Raw genomic sequence first — 20,260 nt, 5'->3', positions numbered from 1 at the left:
AGTCTTTCAAAAGGTTGAGTAGCCTTTATCAAATGCATTGCGTTGGGTCGATAAAAATGGGGCTGACACTCGCAACAAGTTTTACAGGATCGGATAACATCGCGAATTTGATCGAGTGAGAAAGGTAAATTTCTAATTTTCACAAAGTGGGCCATGCGCGTCTCACCTGGATGGCAAAGAGAATCATGTAAACTTTTCAAGGTATTTTTACTCAGTGTCATGCATTTAATACGAGAAAGTGTGTCAGCTGGAACGTTTTCTTTCCCACATCTATAGATGATATCGAAATCATAAATACAAAGTTCAATGCGCCATCTCATGATTTTATCGTTCTTAATTTTACCTTTGTGCTTTGTGTCAAACATGTAGGCAACTGACTTCTGGTCAGTAATTAAAGTAAATCGTTTGCCTGTGAGAGTGTTTCCACTTCCGAACGGATTCAATAATGGCGGCTGCCTCTTTTTCAACTGCTGAATGTTTCAGTTCGGATCCTTGCAAAGTTCTGGAAAAAAATGCCACTGGGCGGCCATTTTGATTAAGCGTTGCGGCTAAAGCAAACTCTGAAGCATCGGTTTCAATTTGTAAGGGTAGTGCTTCGTCAATAGAAGCAACTATTGAATTTTCGATTTCACGCTTGAGCTGCTGGAAAGCTGATAATGCTTCTGAATTAAGAGGAAACGATTTGTTTTGATTAAGAGGTCTGATTTTGTCAGAAAAATTGCGTATCCACAGTGAATAATAAGCAAATAATCCCATAACACGCTTTTGACTTTTCATGTTGGAGGGAGGGGGAAGATCTTGTAAAGGTTTAAGTCTATCGGGATCTGGCTTTATTTGACCCTTACAAACTACATTTCCGAGAATGCTTAAAGTTGTCGTGGAAAATATGCACTTGTTTTCGTTGTAAACCAGATTTTTACTTTTAGCTGCTTCCAGAAAGCGATGAAGGTTTTGATCGTGATGTGCTTGATCTTTACCACAAATGGTTACGTTATCTAAATACGCAAAAGTATCACATAAATGTTCGCCAGTAATAAAATTGTCCATAATTCTTTGGAACGCAGCTACGCCATTCGTAACACCGAAGGGTATTCTACGGAATTGGTAAAGCCGACCATTGGCTTCAAAAGCAGTGTATTTTTTATCTTGGTCTCGAATAGCGACTTGATGATACGCGCTTTTCAAGTCCACGGTACTGAACACACGATACTGCGCAATTATGTTCACAGTATCATCTATCCTTGGTAATGGATATGCATCTAGGTTAGTGTACTTGTTTATCGTTTGTGAATAGTCAACGACTAACCTTTTTTTCTGACGTTCATTTCTCGTGACAACCACTTGTGCTTTCCAGGGTGAGTTGCTTGGCTCTATAATCCCTTCTGAAAGTAATCTTTCAGTTTCATTCTTGATGAAATCGTGATCTTCACGACTGTACCTACGCGACTTGGTGGCAGTAGGCTTACATTCCGGGGACAAATGCAGAAACAACGGCGGTGGTGGAGCATCCAAGGTGGTCAAGTTACGGATTTTTACAGGTGGTTCTTCTCCGCCGTACTTGATCGTTACACTTTCGTGTTTGGCTTGCCAATCCTGTCCCAGTATAATATCTGCACACAGGTTTGGAAACACAAACAGTTTAAGACGATAATGCCTATCGCCAACACGAATACTGGCAATGCAATGTCCTTCAACTTCAGCACACAAGTTCTGAGTGGCCATTGAAACGCTTTCCCGACTCGGAGTTATTTCCAAGGAGCAACGCTTTGCCACTCTTGAGTGAATGAAATTGTCCGTACTTCCCGAGTCAACGAGGGCAGTCGCATGTTGATCGTTAACAACGACGTGGATGGAGGACTTTCTTAAACTATCAGGTACACCAACAGGCCTTGTAGTAGCAAGTGTAAGATTTCGAACTGTTGCGTTTAAAGACTTGGTCGGTTTTGCTCGACATACACGCTGGTAGTGCCCCTTTTTCTTGCATTTGTGGCAAGTAGCCTCGCGAGCAGGACACGACGAACGGGGATGATAGTCTGAACCACAGAAGAAGCAAGTCCTTTTTGTAAAAGAAAGAGTTGATTCCTCGACACTTTTAGACGCAAACTCTTCTTTTTCAACACATGATGTATTGATCGACAAACCGACATCCTGACTTCTGTAGCATTCCGAGCTTTTTCGTGCTACATCTAAAACCCTCGCTTGATCAAATGCGTTTGCAAGTGTTAGCGTTTGATTTTCAAGGAGACGTTGTCGAATACTACTATTTAAAATACCGCTTATGAAAGCATCTCTAATGGCCTCATCTCTGTGAACAGTGGCAGTTACTTGTTGAAAATTGCAATCTTTACTCATATTCTTCAGAATTTGAAAAAATTCATCCAAGGACTCTTCTGGAAGCTGTTTACGAGTGGATAAGGCATGTCTCGCAAAAATTTCATTAGGTGTTTTAACGAAAGCTGCCTTAAGAACTCTTAAGGCGTCTTCATAGGTAGTAGCTTCGCTGAACAAGTCGTAAATATCGGCTGCTACGTAATTGATGAGTACATTCAATTTGTTCAGGTTCTCTGACGGCAAAGTAGCAACGAAGTTTTCAAACGTGACAAGCGGCATTCTTACCAAGTCATTCGAGACTAGGAGCCCTAGAGTTTTCAAGCTAGAGGAAGGTTGTGAGATTTCTTCTAGTAAGCATAGCCGATTTTTTGCTTGCGAATTGGCCAGAGAAGCAAGTGTTTTGCGCGGTGCAGAACAAGAAGGAAGGTGCAGTTTGAAATACAAATTTGAGCTCTCAATTTTAAACAACTCAACCAAACTGGAGACAGACGACCCAGAAAACAAGAAGGAGACGCCGTCTCTAAAAAGAAAACGAATGCATTCCGAAGAGGAGTACCAAACGGAAAACAACCTAGACGAAAATGGCAACAATACTACTACAGTCATATTGAAATTGAACCAGCCGGGAGAGCAAAAAAAAACATTAAAAATGTATTCGCCGATACTGATCGACCGATGTCTGCAATATCTAATAGGCAAATACAAATCCTGCTCAGCAAGACAAGATGGAGGACTTCAGATAAATGCAAACCCAAGCCAGATAGAGGTTATCCTCAAAACAAAGACACTGACGGATGGAAACACCATCAACATTCCGATCACCGCCTACGCCAAAAGACCACCTGGAGCAAGTGGAGTAATATACAATGTCCCTCTCGGCATGGAGGATGGAGATATTCTTGCGGCGCTGAAGGATGCGAACATAAGGTCGGTTAAAAGGTTTAATAAAAGAAATTCTGAATCGTCTGAACTAATTGCATCTACTACTGTATTATTAATCTTCAATAGCAAATCACTACCAGACTCAATAAAAATAGGTTATCAACGATTTAGAGTCTCGCAATACATTCCAAAACCCTTAAGATGTTACAACTGCAATCGATTTGGACACATAGCAAAATTCTGCAGATCTAAAACCAAATGTCTCCGATGCGGTGATCAACACAAGCATGACGAATGCCCAAGTATAGCAGTAAAATGCTCAAACTGTGGTGGAAATCACGTCGCTATTTCTAAAAACTGCCCCAAGTACTTGAAAGAAAAAGCCATTCAGAAAATGAAAACCACTAAGAACCTAACATACGCTGAAGCCTGCAAGCAGCAAAGAGCTGTAAATACAGAAATGCCAAGTTATGATCTGGACTTCCCTCCTCTTGTAGCAAGCACAACTCAAACAAACCAATTGAATAAAAATCTATCCTCTAACCAAACTAATGACAGTATAAATATAACTCCAGTCACAATGGAAAAAACCGGACCCTCGAAACCAACCAACGTAGGAGACGAGAGCGGCCACTTTATAAATAACCCAATCCTATTTCTTGCATTTTTAGCAGAAGTGATTACAAAGACAACGTTCGCTCAAAGCCAAAATAAAGAAATTGACATTTTTCAAATTATCGCCGATGCAGCAGGTTCTAGAATGGGATTTCTAACAAACTCGGACATGTTAAAATCACTAATAATTTAATGTTCTTCACAGTGTGGCAGTGGAACTGTCGGTCAATTTATAGGAAAATCCCGGAATTGAATCAACTAATAGCAAGCTCACAAACCCCACCGGATATCATTTGCTTACAAGAAACACACCTAACTCCTAAATACTCCCCTAATATTAATGGATATCATCTCTACAGAAAAGACAGACCTGCTCACTTGGGAAAAGGAGGTGGTGTCGGAATCTGCATTAAAAGAAATATCTCCTTTACAGAGCTACCCATCCCGGATGCAGACCCACGGCTGGAAATTATTGCAATTAAAATCGAACACCTAACTGTATGCAGTATATATAACCCACCCACAAACTCATTTGCAGGTGACCAAATAAACTGTATTTTCACTAACCATAATAAATTATTAATTTGCGGTGATTTCAATGCCCACCATGTCATGTGGGGGTGCAACAACAATAATAATAGAGGGTATGCTCTACTTGAAGTAGTTGAAAATCATGACGCAGTAATCCTCAACACCACTGTTCCCACCCACATGTCTTTAAATAAGCCGGAAATCCGATGGAACACTCTAGACCTCACTATTGCTTCTACTTCCCTTGGTCACAAATGCATCACCGATGTCACCAATGAATTTTTGGGTAGTGACCACTGCATAGTCGCTACTACAGTCAATGTTTCTTCCCTAAATAATGCAGAGTTTGTACCATCATGGGCATTCCAAAGAGCTGATTGGGCAAAGTATTCCAAATTATGCCAAGAAAAGCTAAATTCTTCTGTTGTCTCAAATGATATAAATACATTTAACCAAAACCTCTCCGAAACTATCCAACTCTGCGCGTCTATAGCAATTCCTAAAACCAAACCATTCAAATCAAGTGGCGTTCCATGGTGGAATGACAATTGTAAACGAGCAGTAAGGAACAAAAAAATAGCACTACAACGTCTTCATCGTACCAGACACCCAACAGACATCCAAGCCTTTAAGCGCCTCCGGGCAATTGCCAGAAAAACCATCATCCAAGCAAAAAAAGAAAGCTGGAACAATTTCTGCTGTTCCCTCGATAGTAAAACAAAGCTTGACAAAGTGTGGAAAATTATTAAAAAATTTTCAGGCATAAAGGAAACCAAAAGAATTCCCACTCTTGCCACTAAAGCAGAAAGTGATACCAACAAAGCCAACATCCTTGCAGATCAATTTCTCTCAGTTAGCAGCTCAACCAACTATTCAAAAAAATTCCGTGAAAATTCCAGTCTTTCAATTTCGAACAATCTACAATCAAAACTGGCAACCCATTTCTACAATAAATCTTACAATTCACCCCTGCAAATGAACGAGTTGAAGACAGTCCTTAAAGGTAATAAAAACACTGCTGCAGGTGCGGACGGCATTTATTATCAAATGTTATGTCATCTACCCCCTTGCAGTTTGAATATCCTCCTCGACTTGTTTAATTACGTCTGGTCGACAGGTACACTGCCACTCAAATGGAAACATTCAATCATCATTCCAATTCATAAGCCAAACAAACCAACGGGTATACCCTCCTCCTACAGACCAATTTCTTTAACCAGCACCCTTTGCAAAACTATGGAGAAAATAGTAACTAATCGCCTCAGATGGTATCTAGAACAAAACAATCTACTTCATCTTCAACAGTCTGGATTCAGAAAAAGACGTCGAACGACAGATCATATTATCAGACTCCACGACACCATCCAAAAATCCTTATCTTACGGTGAATCAGTACAAACTGTATTTCTTGACCTTGAGAAAGCTTATGATATGGTCTATCACGACGCAGTCCTCCTAAAACTATATGACCTAGGAATCAAAGGAACCATGCTATCTTGGATCAAATCTTTCCTGTCAAATCGTACTTTTCAAGTCAAGGTTGTCAAAGCTTTATCTACCACAAGAAAACTAGAAAACGGAATTCCTCAAGGCAGCGTTATTAGTCCATTACTATTCAACGTAGCGATCAACGATTTACCAAACTTAATTACCTCTTCTACAGCACTTTTTGCAGATGACTTCTGTTTTTGGAAAACAGGAGAAGACATCTCAACTCTGTCTAATATAATCAAATCTGACTTTTCAAAAACCAAAGACTGGTGTGATAAATGGGGCTTCAAGATCTCCGCAAACAAATCAGCGGTTGTGCTCTTTACAAACAAACGTAAATATGATCCGTGTACACTCGAAATAAAAAATTCGTTAATCCCCATCAAAAAAGACTACAAATACCTTGGAATCACATTTCAGTCAAATGGAAAGTATAGCATCCATGCTAAACATGTTGCAGAAAAATCCAAATCAAGACTAAATGTCCTTCGTGTACTGAAGGGCACAAACTGGGGAGCAGGAAAATCAGCACTGCTTTGCATCTACAGAACCATAATACGATCGGTTATTGAATATGGTATGGAAGCATATTTTGCCACAAACAAAACCACACTCCAACCAATTCTGACATTACAAAATGAAGCTCTAAGAATATGCTCCAGAGCAATGAAAAGTACCCCAATTTCAAACCTACAACACTACTGCAATGAATTACCCTTGTCACTTAGATACGAGCAACTTTGTCTAAACTACAAAGCCCACATTCTGACATTTTTACGCCACCCAGCACATGACATCCTCGAGGAAAGTTTGCCAAGAAATTTGATCAGCACAAGTAACTACCAACCATTCCATTCCCTCACCGAGACAATAGACACGAATATTACCGTAAACCTCATCCAAGAACCATCTATCCCACCCTGGGAAGTCTATATACCCACAACTGACTACACCCTTGTGACTGAAACCTCCCAGCTTGACCATCCAAATGCCATCTCTGGAATAGTCGCTGAGCACCTCACAAAAAACTACTCAGAATTTCTCAACATATATACAGACGGATCCAAGACCAACACGAAAACCGGATCTTCCTTTTTTGTAAACCGCTATGGAATAAAACGATGTTTCACAATTAATAGATCCGCATCTGTGTTCAGTGCCGAACTTTTTGCAATAAAGGCTGCACTTATATGGATAAAAGAGACCAAACAAAGTAAGTCGGTCATCATTAGCGACTGCTTAAGTGCACTACGGACGATTTCAAATCCAACCTGGACAAAACACAGCTTAATCAATGACATACTTCTGCTTCATTCCAGTATTATATCAAATACAACAAAAGTAAAGTTTTTATGGGTTCCTAGTCATGTAGGCATTCCTGGAAACGAAACTGCTGATTTCTTAGCAAAACTTGCTTCAGGAGCCATACCAGCAATACCAACATCAGCCATTACCCCCATCTCCGCAAACACAAAACTCAGCCTAAGTGAAGTCAAAAACCTCACCAAAGATCTAGCTCTGCAAAAATGGAATAATCACTATATAAACAGTACCACAGGCCAACTCTACAAATCTATATATCCTGACACCAAAAGTGCAGGAACAAACAAAGTACCTGACCATCCAACCGTCTTTAGACTCATCACCGGTCACTGCCGTTTAAACCAACACCTCTTCAAGATCGGATGCCACACTTCTGGACTATGCGACACATGTGTGAGCCCTGAGACTGTGAATCATTTTCTATTTCATTGCAGTAAATATGCAACTCAAAGGAAGTGTCTTGAACAAAATCTGAGCACGTATGGAATAAACATATCGGTGAAAAATTTTGCTGAAAATCGTCCAACTACTACACATCTGCTGGCTTTTATAAACTCCTGCAATAAGCTTATTTAAATTATTATTTTAATCACTGTAATCGTCCATGTTATACTGTAGTGCACCCGTGTCGTGTCTGCTCCCAGCCAGAGATCGATCGTTTTTTACATTGATTCAGCGTCTTTGGACATTGAATCGGTGTGGAAGGCGATTGATTTGCTGGCTGGGCTTTCCTTATTTTGTTTCAGTTTGTAACACCAAGCGTGCAATTCCAAAGAAGTACCTGCCTTTCGTGGGCCTAACCTCCTACAAGAATTTCTTTTCCACTAATGATGTATTTAAACTACTGTATCGTATTATGTTGTGTTGTGTCGTATTGCACCCTTCACTATGCCCTGTTGTGCTCTAACTGTGCTAAATAGCTATTATAATAATGAATGTCGCTAAAAGACCTTAGATGTTGTAAAGCGACATAAAACAAACCATAACAATCAAACGTGACAAGCCAGTGTCGCCACAGTTTTGCTGCATCTTGAGTATTCGGGCTGACATCAAACCTTGCAGGTTTCAGCACTTTATCCATGGCCAGCTTTGCCGCTAATCTTAGTTAATTACATTGTAATACCATACATTTAGTCACACAAACAAAGTTGGTTTTAATTAACTAAGAAGTTGCATAACCTAAAACACAATAAGGTTAACTCACAAAACTCAGCAAACAACACTTCTACTAAAGGTTAAACTAAACAAAGCAACTGCAGCTCAGTATGCAAGACAGAACTCAACTGTGGCAAACAAAGTAGGCGTACAAAGTAATTAGTGTCAGCGCAAAGCGCTTCAGGACAGAAACGTCCGAAATCGAGTACCACACACATCCGTACATCAAAATTGACCAAACAAAGCATTTTAACAAACGAATCTTTAAGGTTTTGGAGAGCTTTCTATCTTTAAAGATTTTTGCCATGGTGTTGAAACTTGACTTTGATAATGCAATGCGTCGTCTAATTTCTTCTTCACATCGGGTGCTTGGATTCAGTATTGAGCCCAAATAATTAAATTTTTGAACCTGTTCAGTTTTGTTATCATTGCAGTACACGCAAATTGTTGGTTCAGGAAGACGTTTCGAGACTGCCAGAGTTTTAGTTTTATTAATATTTATTTTTAGTCCATATTTTTCACTAGATGTTTGAACTGCATCTAGTAAAATTTGCAAACCACATTGTGACGTTGCAAGCAAGACTGTGTCATCTGCATATCAAATGTTATTTATAAGTTTTCCGTTAATATTAATTCCTTCATTAATATCTTCCAGTTCTCTAAGGATGAGTTCACTATACAAATTGAAGAGATCTGGGCTCATGACACAGCCCTGTCGAACACCTCTTGATATTTCCATCCATTCAGTGATTCCATCGGGAACCATGACAGCGACTTGCTGCTTGTCGTATATGTTATGTATTTTAGTTTATTTGCATTGAAACGATGTACTTTGTTTTCGTTTCTCTCAGGTCTTCTCTTTTGCTTAATATTTATCCGCCTGCTTTTGTTAATTGGCACTTTTCGTTTTGGGCTTACCTTGCAGGTTTCACACTATATCTTGGTTGTGCAATTTTATAATAAAACAGAATTCCAGTATGACTCTGATTGAATGAGCTAAGAACACAACAGAGTTATTTGGCGACGAGGATGGGATGCTGAACGTCTGAACGAGAAACTTACAGTGGTACGCAGAAGTGTTCAGTCTTAGTCCCTACGAGTTTTACTTTCTACAACTTTTAGTTTTTTTTAAATTATTTACAATATGGAAAAAGTCGTGGAATTAATGCAGTCGCAGCTGGAACATATGCGACAACAGATGCAACAGCAAGAAGAACAGGCGCGACAACAAATGCAACAGCAAGAAGAACAGGCGCGACAACAAATGCAACAGCAAGAAGAACAGGCGCGACAACAAAGGCATCAGCAAGAAGAACAGGCACGACAACAAATGCAACAGCAAGAACGTCATCATGAAGAACAACTGAAGGAGTTGATTTCAGCCCTCAAAATTCCATGCGAATCAGAAAACCAAAATCGATTATCTCAAGCCATTCCTAAATTTTGTGAGTTTGATTCAACTTTAGAACTTTGGACTGATTATTGGTCACGTTTTTGCACATTTGTAAAAGCACAGTCCGTTCCTGATGATAAGAAGGCTCAGGTTTTCTTCACTAACCAGTCAGCCAGCATCTACAAGATGATCCTCAATCTGGCCGCACAGGAGTCTACAGCAAAGCCAATCAATGAACTTACAATGGAGGAAATTTCGAATTACATGAAGGCACAGTTCGACCCTAAGCGCTTCGTTATTCGTGAACGATTTCGCTTCTGGAGCAACTTGAAGCGGAAACCAGGTGAGACTGTTCCAGAATTGGGTGCACGAATAAGGCAAGCCGCTGCCACGTGCGACTTTTCTTCTATTACTAATCCTTTAGATGAAGCTTTGCGTACTTGTTTTTTGTGCTCGGTAGGAAACGAAGCAGTTCTTAAAGCTCTCTTTAAAATTAAACCTGACGATCTTACTTTTTCACGTGCTCTTGAAATAGCCATAGAAACTGAAGACGCTGCAAAAGTGGCTAAGGAGACGGTGTTTGGCACTGAACCGTCGGTAGTACATAAAGTTGAAGGCACCGATAGACGATATTCTTTCAAGAAAGCTACAGTGGCCAGTGCTAATGCGAACAAGCAAAGTAAGTGTTATCGATGTGGTAATTCTAATCACCTTGCTAACAACTGCAGATTTAAAAATGCGGTCTGTCATTTCTGTAAACTTACAGGGCATGTACAATCCGCATGTCGTAAAAAAGCCGCACAAGTTCATTCTTCTAAGGTCAACTGCATACAGGAGGTAAATACTGTTCATAATTCGTCGAATAAAGTTCCTAAACTCGAGGTTCGAATTTTTATTAAGTCTTTTCCCGTCTTAATGGAACTTGATACAGCTACAAGGGGAAATTTCATCTCTTCTGAAGTTTGGTCGCAGCTAGGCAACCCTGTCTTGCAGACTCCGCAGCTACGTTTTCAGTCGGCAAGTAAGCACTCGATGCCTATTATTGGATCTTTCACTGCCGAAGCGAGCTGCAACAAATCGGGAAAGACGACCACAGTTCAATTTATGGTATGTGAAATCTCTAACCTTAACTTATTAGGGCGTGATGCTATTCAAGCACTAGATATTTCGGTAGATAAGTTCTTTTCTTCATCTTTACATGCTATTCATCGTCACAACGACATAGATTTTAACTTACAAAAATCATGTTCCGAGTTATGTGATCAATACGAAGACTTATTTAAACCTGAGTTAGGTTGTCTTCAGGATTACGAATTAGAGATTGAGTTTAACTCTAATTGTAAACCAGTGTTTTCAAAGCCCAGACCAGTGCCTTTCGCCATTCAAGAAGACTTAGCTCTTGCCTATGACGCCGGCATAGAAAAAGGTATCTGGACACCTGTACAATTTTGCGACTGGGGAACTCCTGTAGTACCAGTTCGCAAGGCTTCTACCGAAGGTAAGAAATCCAAATTAAGGGTTTGTGGTGACTATTCTTCGACGGTTAATCCACAACTTAAAACTCACAGGCACCCTTTGCCTCTTCCAGAGGATTTAATGCGTAAACTAGGGGGTGGCCACGGATTCACTAAGATTGACCTGGCAGATGCTTATAACCAGATTAGGTTAGGTCCAAAGAGTCGAAAAATATTGGCATTAAGTACCCATAGAGAGGTTTTACTGCAAAATGTTATGCCATTTGGCATCTCTTCTGCCCCAGGCCATTTCCAAAAGATAATGGATGATTTAACTAGTGACCTTCCAGGTGTAGCAGTCTACCTGGATGACATTTTGATAAGTGGAGCTACAGCGGAAGAGCATTTCCAGAACCTTAAACGACTACTCGATCGTTTATCTTCGAAAGGTCTTAGATGTAGGAAGAAAAAATGTAAATTTGCCCAGGCAAATGTCGAGTACTTAGGTCATGTTCTTTCTAAACAGGGGATTTCAAAGGGTCCTAAAGTCGATGCAGTACTGAACATGCCTGCTCCTTCCAATGTTGGTACCTTACGTTCTTTTCTGGGATCGGTTCAATTTTATTCTAAGTTTATGCCCCCAGAATTTTCTACGGTAGCGCAACCGTTATATCATTTAACCAAGAGTGGTGTTCCTTGGAGATGGGAACACAAAGAAAAATGCGCTTTTGCAAAATTAAAAACGTTTCTTTCCGCAGACGATGTTCTCGTACACTTTAACCCGTTGCTTCCTTTAGGAATTGCATGCGACGCTTCAAGCGTGGGCATTGGCGCCACACTGTTTCACCGTTCCCCGGACGGAAGCGAGAGGCCAATAGCCAATGTGTCGAAAATCTTGACAAAGTCTCAAAGAAACTACAGCCAAATCCAAAAGGAGGCTTTATCCATCATCTTCGCTTTGAAGAAATTTTACCAATACCTCTACGGTAGGAATTTTATTTTGGTAACAGATCATAAGCCTTTACTTTCACTTTTTGGTCCAGATAAACCTACCCCTTCGCTAGAGGCTAACCGGTTAGCACGCTGGGCGTTGTTTTTGAGTCAATTTAGTTATACTATAGAGTATCGCAAAACAACGCATCACCAAAATGCTGACGCCTTGAGCCGTCTTCCGTCCAACGATGACACAATTTTTGATGGGGAGGAAAGTGCAGATGATGTTGATATTGTCTGCGCAATTGATACGTTGGATTCGCAGGTTAGTCATTCCGATTCTTCTACTTTGCGCAAGGAAACTTCCAAGGATCCAGTCTTGTCTAAAATCATTCGCTTTACACAAGAAGGATGGCCTGCGAAATCAAATGCTAACGGTCCAATCGAACAGTTTAGAAGAGTTGCTGATTCTCTAACAACATGTTATGGTTGTTTATTATATGGTTCTAGAGTAGTTATTCCTTTTAAACTCCGCAATGATATTCTTTCTCTTTTACACGAAGGTCATTTCGGCATGCAGCGAATGAAACAGCTGGCCAGGACAGCAGTCTACTGGCCCAATATCGATGCAGACATTGTCGACCTCTGCCGAACATGTACTACATGTGGTGAGCATCAAGCTGCACCAAGCAAGGCTCCTATCCACCCATGGATAGCTCCAGAGAAGCCTTGGAGTCGAATTCATGTCGATCACGCTATTAATTTTTTAGGTTCCAATTGGCTTATTGTTACCGATGCTTATAGTAAGTATCCTTCTATTCACCCAACTTCTTCCGTATCGACGTCTGCTACTATTGATCTTTTAGAGCAGGATTTTGCCCATTTTGGATACCCCCACTCCATTGTCTCAGACAATGCGACTACGTTTTCTTCAGAAGACTTCAAGAATTATTGTAAAGCTAGGGGTATAGTCCACATCACTGGAGCACCATACCATCCAGTTACGAATGGTGCTGCAGAGCGTTTGGTGCGCACTTTCAAACAGGCGTTGAGAAAATCGTCATTACCGCCTAAAAGTGCGACCACTCAATTCTTGATACAGTTTCGCCGTACGCCTAATGCCAGTGGTTACTCTCCCCGTGAGTTATTAAACCACCGACAACTACGTACTAAATTAGATATTTTACTTCCTTCCTCAGCTCAGATCACGAAACCATCGACGAGTCCTTCGCCTCGGAAACAAAACCGGAAAACAATTAACTTCGATGTTGGTGATCCTTGTTATGCTTTATACTTTGGTTCCAGGCAAAGCCGAAGCCCTCGGTGGGTTCCTGCCGTCGTGGTGAAGCGACACGGGAGTCGTAGTTTGCAGGTTCGAGTGGACCCTCGAGGTCCAATATGGAGACGCCATATCAACCAGCTACGTCCGCGTTACATCTCGCCGGAAGACGGGGACCCAGGGGAGACTACTTTCACGTCGTCATCGACAGCTGACGAGTTTCCGGTTCCATCGACGCCGATTGCGACCGAGGATTCATCGACGCCGACAGCGACCGAGGATTCATCGACGCCGATTGCGACCGAGGATTCATCGACGCCGATAGCGACCGAGGACTCATCGACACCGATAGCGACCGACGATCCATCCTCGTCATCGCATCAAGAACAAACATTAAGGCGATCAAAGAGAAGACGCCAACCACCCCTTCGTTATGGGTGGTCATAAATTTTATTGGGGAGGTGTTATGTATTTTAGTTTATTTGCATTGAAACGATGTACTTTGTTTTCGTTTCTCTCAGGTCTTCTCTTTTGCTTAATATTCATCCGCCTGCTTTTGTTAATTGGCACTTCTCGTTTTGGGCTTACCTTGCAGGTGTCACACTATATCTTGGTTGTGCAATTTTATAATAAAACAGAATTCCAGTATGACTCTGATTGAATGAGCTAAGAACACAACAGTATAGATTGTGTATCATACGGAAATCTTTAATTCGTTTTAGTGATGAAACGAGAGAAACGGCGTAAATGGGTCTCCAAGTTCCAGAAACCAGAGCCCCTCGCCCGGTAGTCGGAGTCACCAATTGCAGGGCTCCTTCGATCGTCATTCAACAGCTGTAATTAATGCAAAAACATTCCGACAACGAACTCAAAGAGCTTAATATCCAAAACCAGTCCTGTATTAACCTCGAAGTGCATTCGATCTTCTGATAGCAAAATTCTCTATGAACCAAAAGATGTGAAGAAACGTTGGGAAAAGTACATTACTAACCTTTTTCAAGATGACAGAGAAGATATTGATAATAATATGATTAATTGTGAAACTGGACCACCAATATTAAAGGAAGAAGTACAGTGGGCTTTAGATAATTCAAAAACCGGCAAGGCAGCAGGCCCAGATGAAATTGTGGTGGAAATGCTAATTGCCTTGAAAGAAGATGGAATAAGCTTGTTGTGGAATCTCATTAATACCATTTATGAAAGTGGTGAATTACCTAAGGATATGCTAAAATCTCTTTTTATTGCCCTTCCGAAAAAACCAAACACACTTGAATGTGGAAATCACAGAACGATAAGTCTAATGTCACATACATTAAAACTGCTCTTGAAAATTGTCCTCCAAAGAATACGAAGAAAGATTTTACCGGAAATATTTGCTTGCCAATACGGATTCATGCCTGACAGAGGAACGAGAAATGCAATTTTTCAGTTCGCATGCTGTGTGAACGCTCAATACAACACCAACAAGATGTATTTCTGTGTTTTATAGATTATCAGAAAGCTTTCGATAAAGTACGCCATTTCCAGCTTCTTTCATCACTAAAACTACTTTACTATACAGCGTATATCAAAAGAGCTTTATCGACTGAGTTTATATTACAAGTGCAACTAACACCACTGTAAAACTGGCTATTGTGCCCTGGCAAACAAAAGCTCTGCACTTTGCGTTGACTTTGTTTTTCATGCAGTTGGTTACTGAGACCTTTGTAGAAAACCTCATTTTAGACACAAAAAAATAAAATTTCACTTAATATACAAAAGTATTTTTAAAGAAGCATTTTTCTGTTACTTTTAAAAATGTTAATAGCAGAGCTGATATCAATTTCGTTCAAAAAAGTTCTTTCAATATTTCTCAGCTAAAATAAACAAATATTTCTGCTTTATAAAATATGTTCAATAAAGTGGGCAACCACATATTGCTTTGCGCAGTTACATGAAATGATTGACTAAACGTGCAAACTGGTTTGATACCTTGTTGTGTGCTCAAACAGACATGATACATTCGTGTAAATTAACGAAAATAATGGTTTTATTAATTTTGGGGCAACTCTACCCTGTTGATTTGGGCAACTTTTAATTTCCTAAATCGACAAGATTTAGTTATCGTTGTCACTGTGCAAAACAAATAGCATGAACATGAGTGCGCCAAATGAAAATTCCACGATGCATATTTCGTGCAACTTGTAATTTTTTAACTGTTGTAATTTTATGTCTATTGTTTATCAAACTTTGCTCAAATAATTGTAAATTCTTGCCCAAATTTGTAAATTCATGCCCAAATTTGTAACTTTTTTGACAACAGGAAGGACAACTACCTCCCTGCCCTACTCCTGACTTGTATGTCAGTGTTGCCAGACCCTTTTAGGATTTCCAGCACAAGTGCCAAAATGTAGTCCATTATTAGAATGGTAAAATAGCACAAAATATCTCAAAATAAACACAAAGACTATATCTATTAAACCACTACTCAAACCAGGCGCGAATCTAGGATTTTTTTCGTGTTGAAAATCAATTAAAAAGAAAGAAAGGGATAAAAACAATAATGAACAATTCAACAATGATACTACGACATACACGATATGCTATAAAATAGACATTAAAACAGCCATTTTCATCAATTGTGAATGTTTAAAAAATAAAATTTGCTTGAATAAAATAGCTAAGCATGCAAAGTAAACTTGAAATCTGGTTTAAAACCCTGTATGCAGTGTCCATGACCAATTGGATATGTGTATGTTTGCAGGCTTATATGGTAATTGATTGAAATTATAATGAAGACTAAAAACTATAAAACAGCCATTCAAGGTTTCAGATTGTTTCAACTGACGTCATTTGGTTCAACGTTGGTTTCAGCTGAGTCAGCTCCAACAAATGTAGCTATTAAAATGTATTTGAAGTTGTACGAAAGAAAATAACGGAGTTTGCTCGATGGATAATTTCAACCAAAATAATAACAAAAAATTATCCCCCCCGGGATAAGTTAAGTCCGCCGTGGGACTAATATCAGCTGTTTAGAAGAATATTAAACCATTTGATAGGGAAACATACAATTTCAACACTTTCTTACAAAATTTCCTCACAGAGGGCCTCCTGGGCCTCCCAAATAAATCCGCGCCTGACTCAAACTATCAACTTACACTTGCAATTTTAGCGACAAACAAAATCGGCGTTCAGTACATTTGAAGCTGGACGTTGTCATGGCTACCATGTGTGTACTGTCGCTATGGATGGAATATTTCCAACTTAAACTTTCACACAAAGTTCCTTTTTCATATAAATGCGGTGTCGTGAAAAACAAAACCTCAGGTAGCAATAGTATAAAGATCTTGTGGAACTTTTATGTGAATCTTTGTAGGACTGTAGAGTAGCCTAATAACTCAATGGACCATATTCCGCTGTGTAAGGACATCAGCAAGCCAATGAACGGAAGTGTTGCGCAGCGCTCTGAAAGAACAATCCAGACAGGAAATCTTGTCATTTTTGCTGTATCAGTATGAGTAGGCACAAGAATTGGTTCTAACAATCTCAAAGTTTCTTGACTCGTCTGCTAATCTTTGCTCAACTGCTCTCATGTTAAACACGTGATCATGACTTGATGTAATACTTTGAGGAAATCAACTCTTGTATGGTTAACAAAGTAGATACCAACTTTTACTTTCATCCTGTTGAGCTGCATGGTCCACATGACAAGAACGCATCATGTTAGTAAAATTTCTTCCTATTCAAATCTCTATGTTTTCTTTCCAACAACTCGTCTTTTGACTTTGTCCAGTGGAACGGAAGCCAGCGCCGCTTTCATGATCATCGGGACGTTTGTTCTTCTTGCTGGATTCATCCTCGTCTTGTTGGGAGGAAAGAACTCAGATTCCTCCAAGCTTAAAAGTGGAGGAATAGTCACCATGATTGGAGGTACTGTGTTGATTGAAATTTATGGCATTTGTCTTCAACAACAATGTACTTCATGATTATTTTGTCTAATTCTTGTTGTGGGAACAGCCTTAAAATTTTCTTTAATGGTTAAACAAAATGACGTCACGCATTAATTGCAATCTGATTTTTTGTACAAAGAATTCACATTTTTGTCTTATTCAGGCGAATGCCCAGTGGTTGAAGGTTTGGCCCGCGAAAATGTTTTAGGTGCGGTCTGCGTCGTATTTTCGAACTTTCAAATTGTAATAATTAGCAATAACAGTCCAAGTGCTACATATTATTTCAATGTGTTTAGTAAAAAGGTAAAACTCACTCTAAAATGTCTGTAAAAAGCTGAAAAATGCCAATTTAACTTCACAGCCATTTTATTACGTGGAATAAACTCATATTTTTGCCTCTCAATCACATCGCCTATTCACTTCTTGCGCGTTCATCATAATAGTAACTCCGCCCCGTTAGCTCAGAGGTTACGCGCTCGGCTCAAAATCAAGCGACGCTAGTTCGACTCTCGGGGTGTGCGCTTGAACAGCGCATTTCAGGACTGCTCTCCATTTGGCGGCACCTAGTGAATAGAATAATTCCCCGGCAACAAGACTTCAACAATCGGAACACTTCACTCTGCCAATCTCGGTAACCGGCCCTGCGTCAAGAGCCTCTACAAGTATGACAAACTACCAGGAATAACCAATCAAGGCTTTGTCAGTCCAAGGATAAAGATTCAAAACCAACCAATCAAGTAACCTTGGTATTTGCAACAAATAATTCTTCAAGGATTTAGTGCAGGGGTGTACAGCCCGTGGCCCACAGGCCATATGTGGCCCACGGAAGGGTTTTGAGTGGCCCTCGGTATCTTCAAAATGACTCATATTATCAACTTATTGGCTTACGTAATTTATGGAAAACTTTATTCCTAGAAATTAGAATTTATGGTTTGCTTTCTTTGTCTATTAATCTCTTTTCTCAGGAGTTGCAGTTCTTATTGGAGTAGCTGTCTTTGCTGGGATCTTACCTAGGTCTTCTTTCAGCTTCAGTTTTGGGTTTGCCTGGATGTCCGCATTCTTCGGAATTGCTGGTGGGGCTCTCGCTATCAGGACAGCCAACGAATAAAGGTGACGATTGTGATGTCATAGTGTGCGATAATCCAAACTATTTTGAATGAAAAATTTGATTTTTACCCAAGAAAAATTAAATGCAGTATATCTTACTTATATTCAATCTAAAGCAACGTTTTTGAATGAATTTAAACATTCAGTTTTTGTGTTTCAGTTTGGTCTTGTCTTGCAATGGCGAAGAATGAAGGAGTATGATGACGACCAGAGACGAACAACGTATTGCAAAAGACAATTATTACATCATCATTGACACAAAGTGACTAGATATTATAGAAGACATGAACAGTTATATTTGCAACTACTGTAATGTGTTCCCCTCAACCAGTATAATCATAGAGAATTATATTCTGGTTGGTTTGTTTATGATGCTTGCTTGAAGACAAACTACATTGTCGCTTACAACAGTATTTCGTCGGGAATTATGTCGCTTAGCAACCAGTGAAACCTCTCGAGAGAGTAAACATTTCAGCGGAAGCGGTTTATTTTTTTAACAATTTCTTTTTAATATTGAAGTGACGCAAGATGAAATCATGGCATGTGCCGATATTGGCCAATGCTGTATTTATTTCAACATGAAATTTCTAATTAAAACAAAAAGCCTTCTCAATTGAGCTAAACCCGACAAGACAAAATGAACTTTTGTAAATATTTTAAAATACTACAAACCGCTTGGATACAAGAGGAACATGTGGGCATACGTCATTAAGCACTGAGTTCCTTGAAGATTCTTTCGGTTTCAGTTGCTTCGTGAAATGTGTTGTGACGTCACAATTCGTGCCAGACAAACCGACTCCACATCAGGGAAATTATTAATTAATTGAAGGGAATTTTGATTGAATGAGAATTTTTAGAAACAAGAACCGGTCGTTTGAAGTGGTGAGTCCTTCCATGTGTTTGCTTCCTCAAACAAAACAAACTCGAAGATTGCCCAATTCAGCCTCACGAGTGCCCTACGTCAGTGACCTTCAACCTTTTGACTTCAACGTCCTTTCGACCAATCTTACACATATTGACTGTGACGGTGAATGACTGACTGTGACGTAATTAAAGAAAATTTCGCTCATCGCCGATGAGGCTCGGGAAGCATTGTGCTGCAGGTGGATATCGTCATCGGTTGGCATGACAACTGCCGCTGTTGTCGGCTGAGTGGTGAGAATGTCTTGCTGGCGACCATTGAAAGATCGTAGGTTCGTCACCGCTCCAGAACACGCGACTGTGCCTCGGTAAGATACTTTATGACGTGCGAACATAACGGGAGCACTGGAAGACAATAGAGTGATAGACGAAGACCTGATGCTGAGAAACAAAGTTGGTTTCGTAACAACAATGCCAGGCAACCACTCAGCGTTCAATGAATACAACATTTTACTTTGAAATTATTTTTGTTAAAATACATAGAATAATAAAGCTCTGTTGGACAAAGTTGTGCTTTCCTTGTAGTTTCGTTCGCCTCCTTGTAGAAACTTTGAACCACTGACGCAAGGCTGGTCATTGAGATTGACAGAGTGGAGTTTCCAATTTATGAAATCTTGTTGTCTGTGAATTATTTCATTCACTAAGTGTCGCAGAATGCACAACAATCCTGAAAGCGTTGCTCATGCGCACACCTCGAGAGACGAACCAGAGCCGCCTGACTTCGTACACGGAACCAACAAAGTTATCGGATAGGGAGATAGTTTTTTCTAAGCAACAAAAAATAAACAAAGAAAAAGATCGAACGTTTTCGATGCCACATTGTGACCTCGTCATGTAGAACAAAAGCGTTCACCATTTGAAGAACAAAAATATCACAGTTATTGAATTTTGCTTTAACCTACCGGCATTGCAAGGG

This window comes from Aplidium turbinatum, chromosome 9 (genome assembly GCF_918807975.1).
Source record: "Aplidium turbinatum chromosome 9, kaAplTurb1.1, whole genome shotgun sequence".
Taxonomy (NCBI): Eukaryota; Metazoa; Chordata; class Ascidiacea; order Aplousobranchia; family Polyclinidae; genus Aplidium; species Aplidium turbinatum.
Note: the sequence above shows the minus strand (reverse complement) of the source record.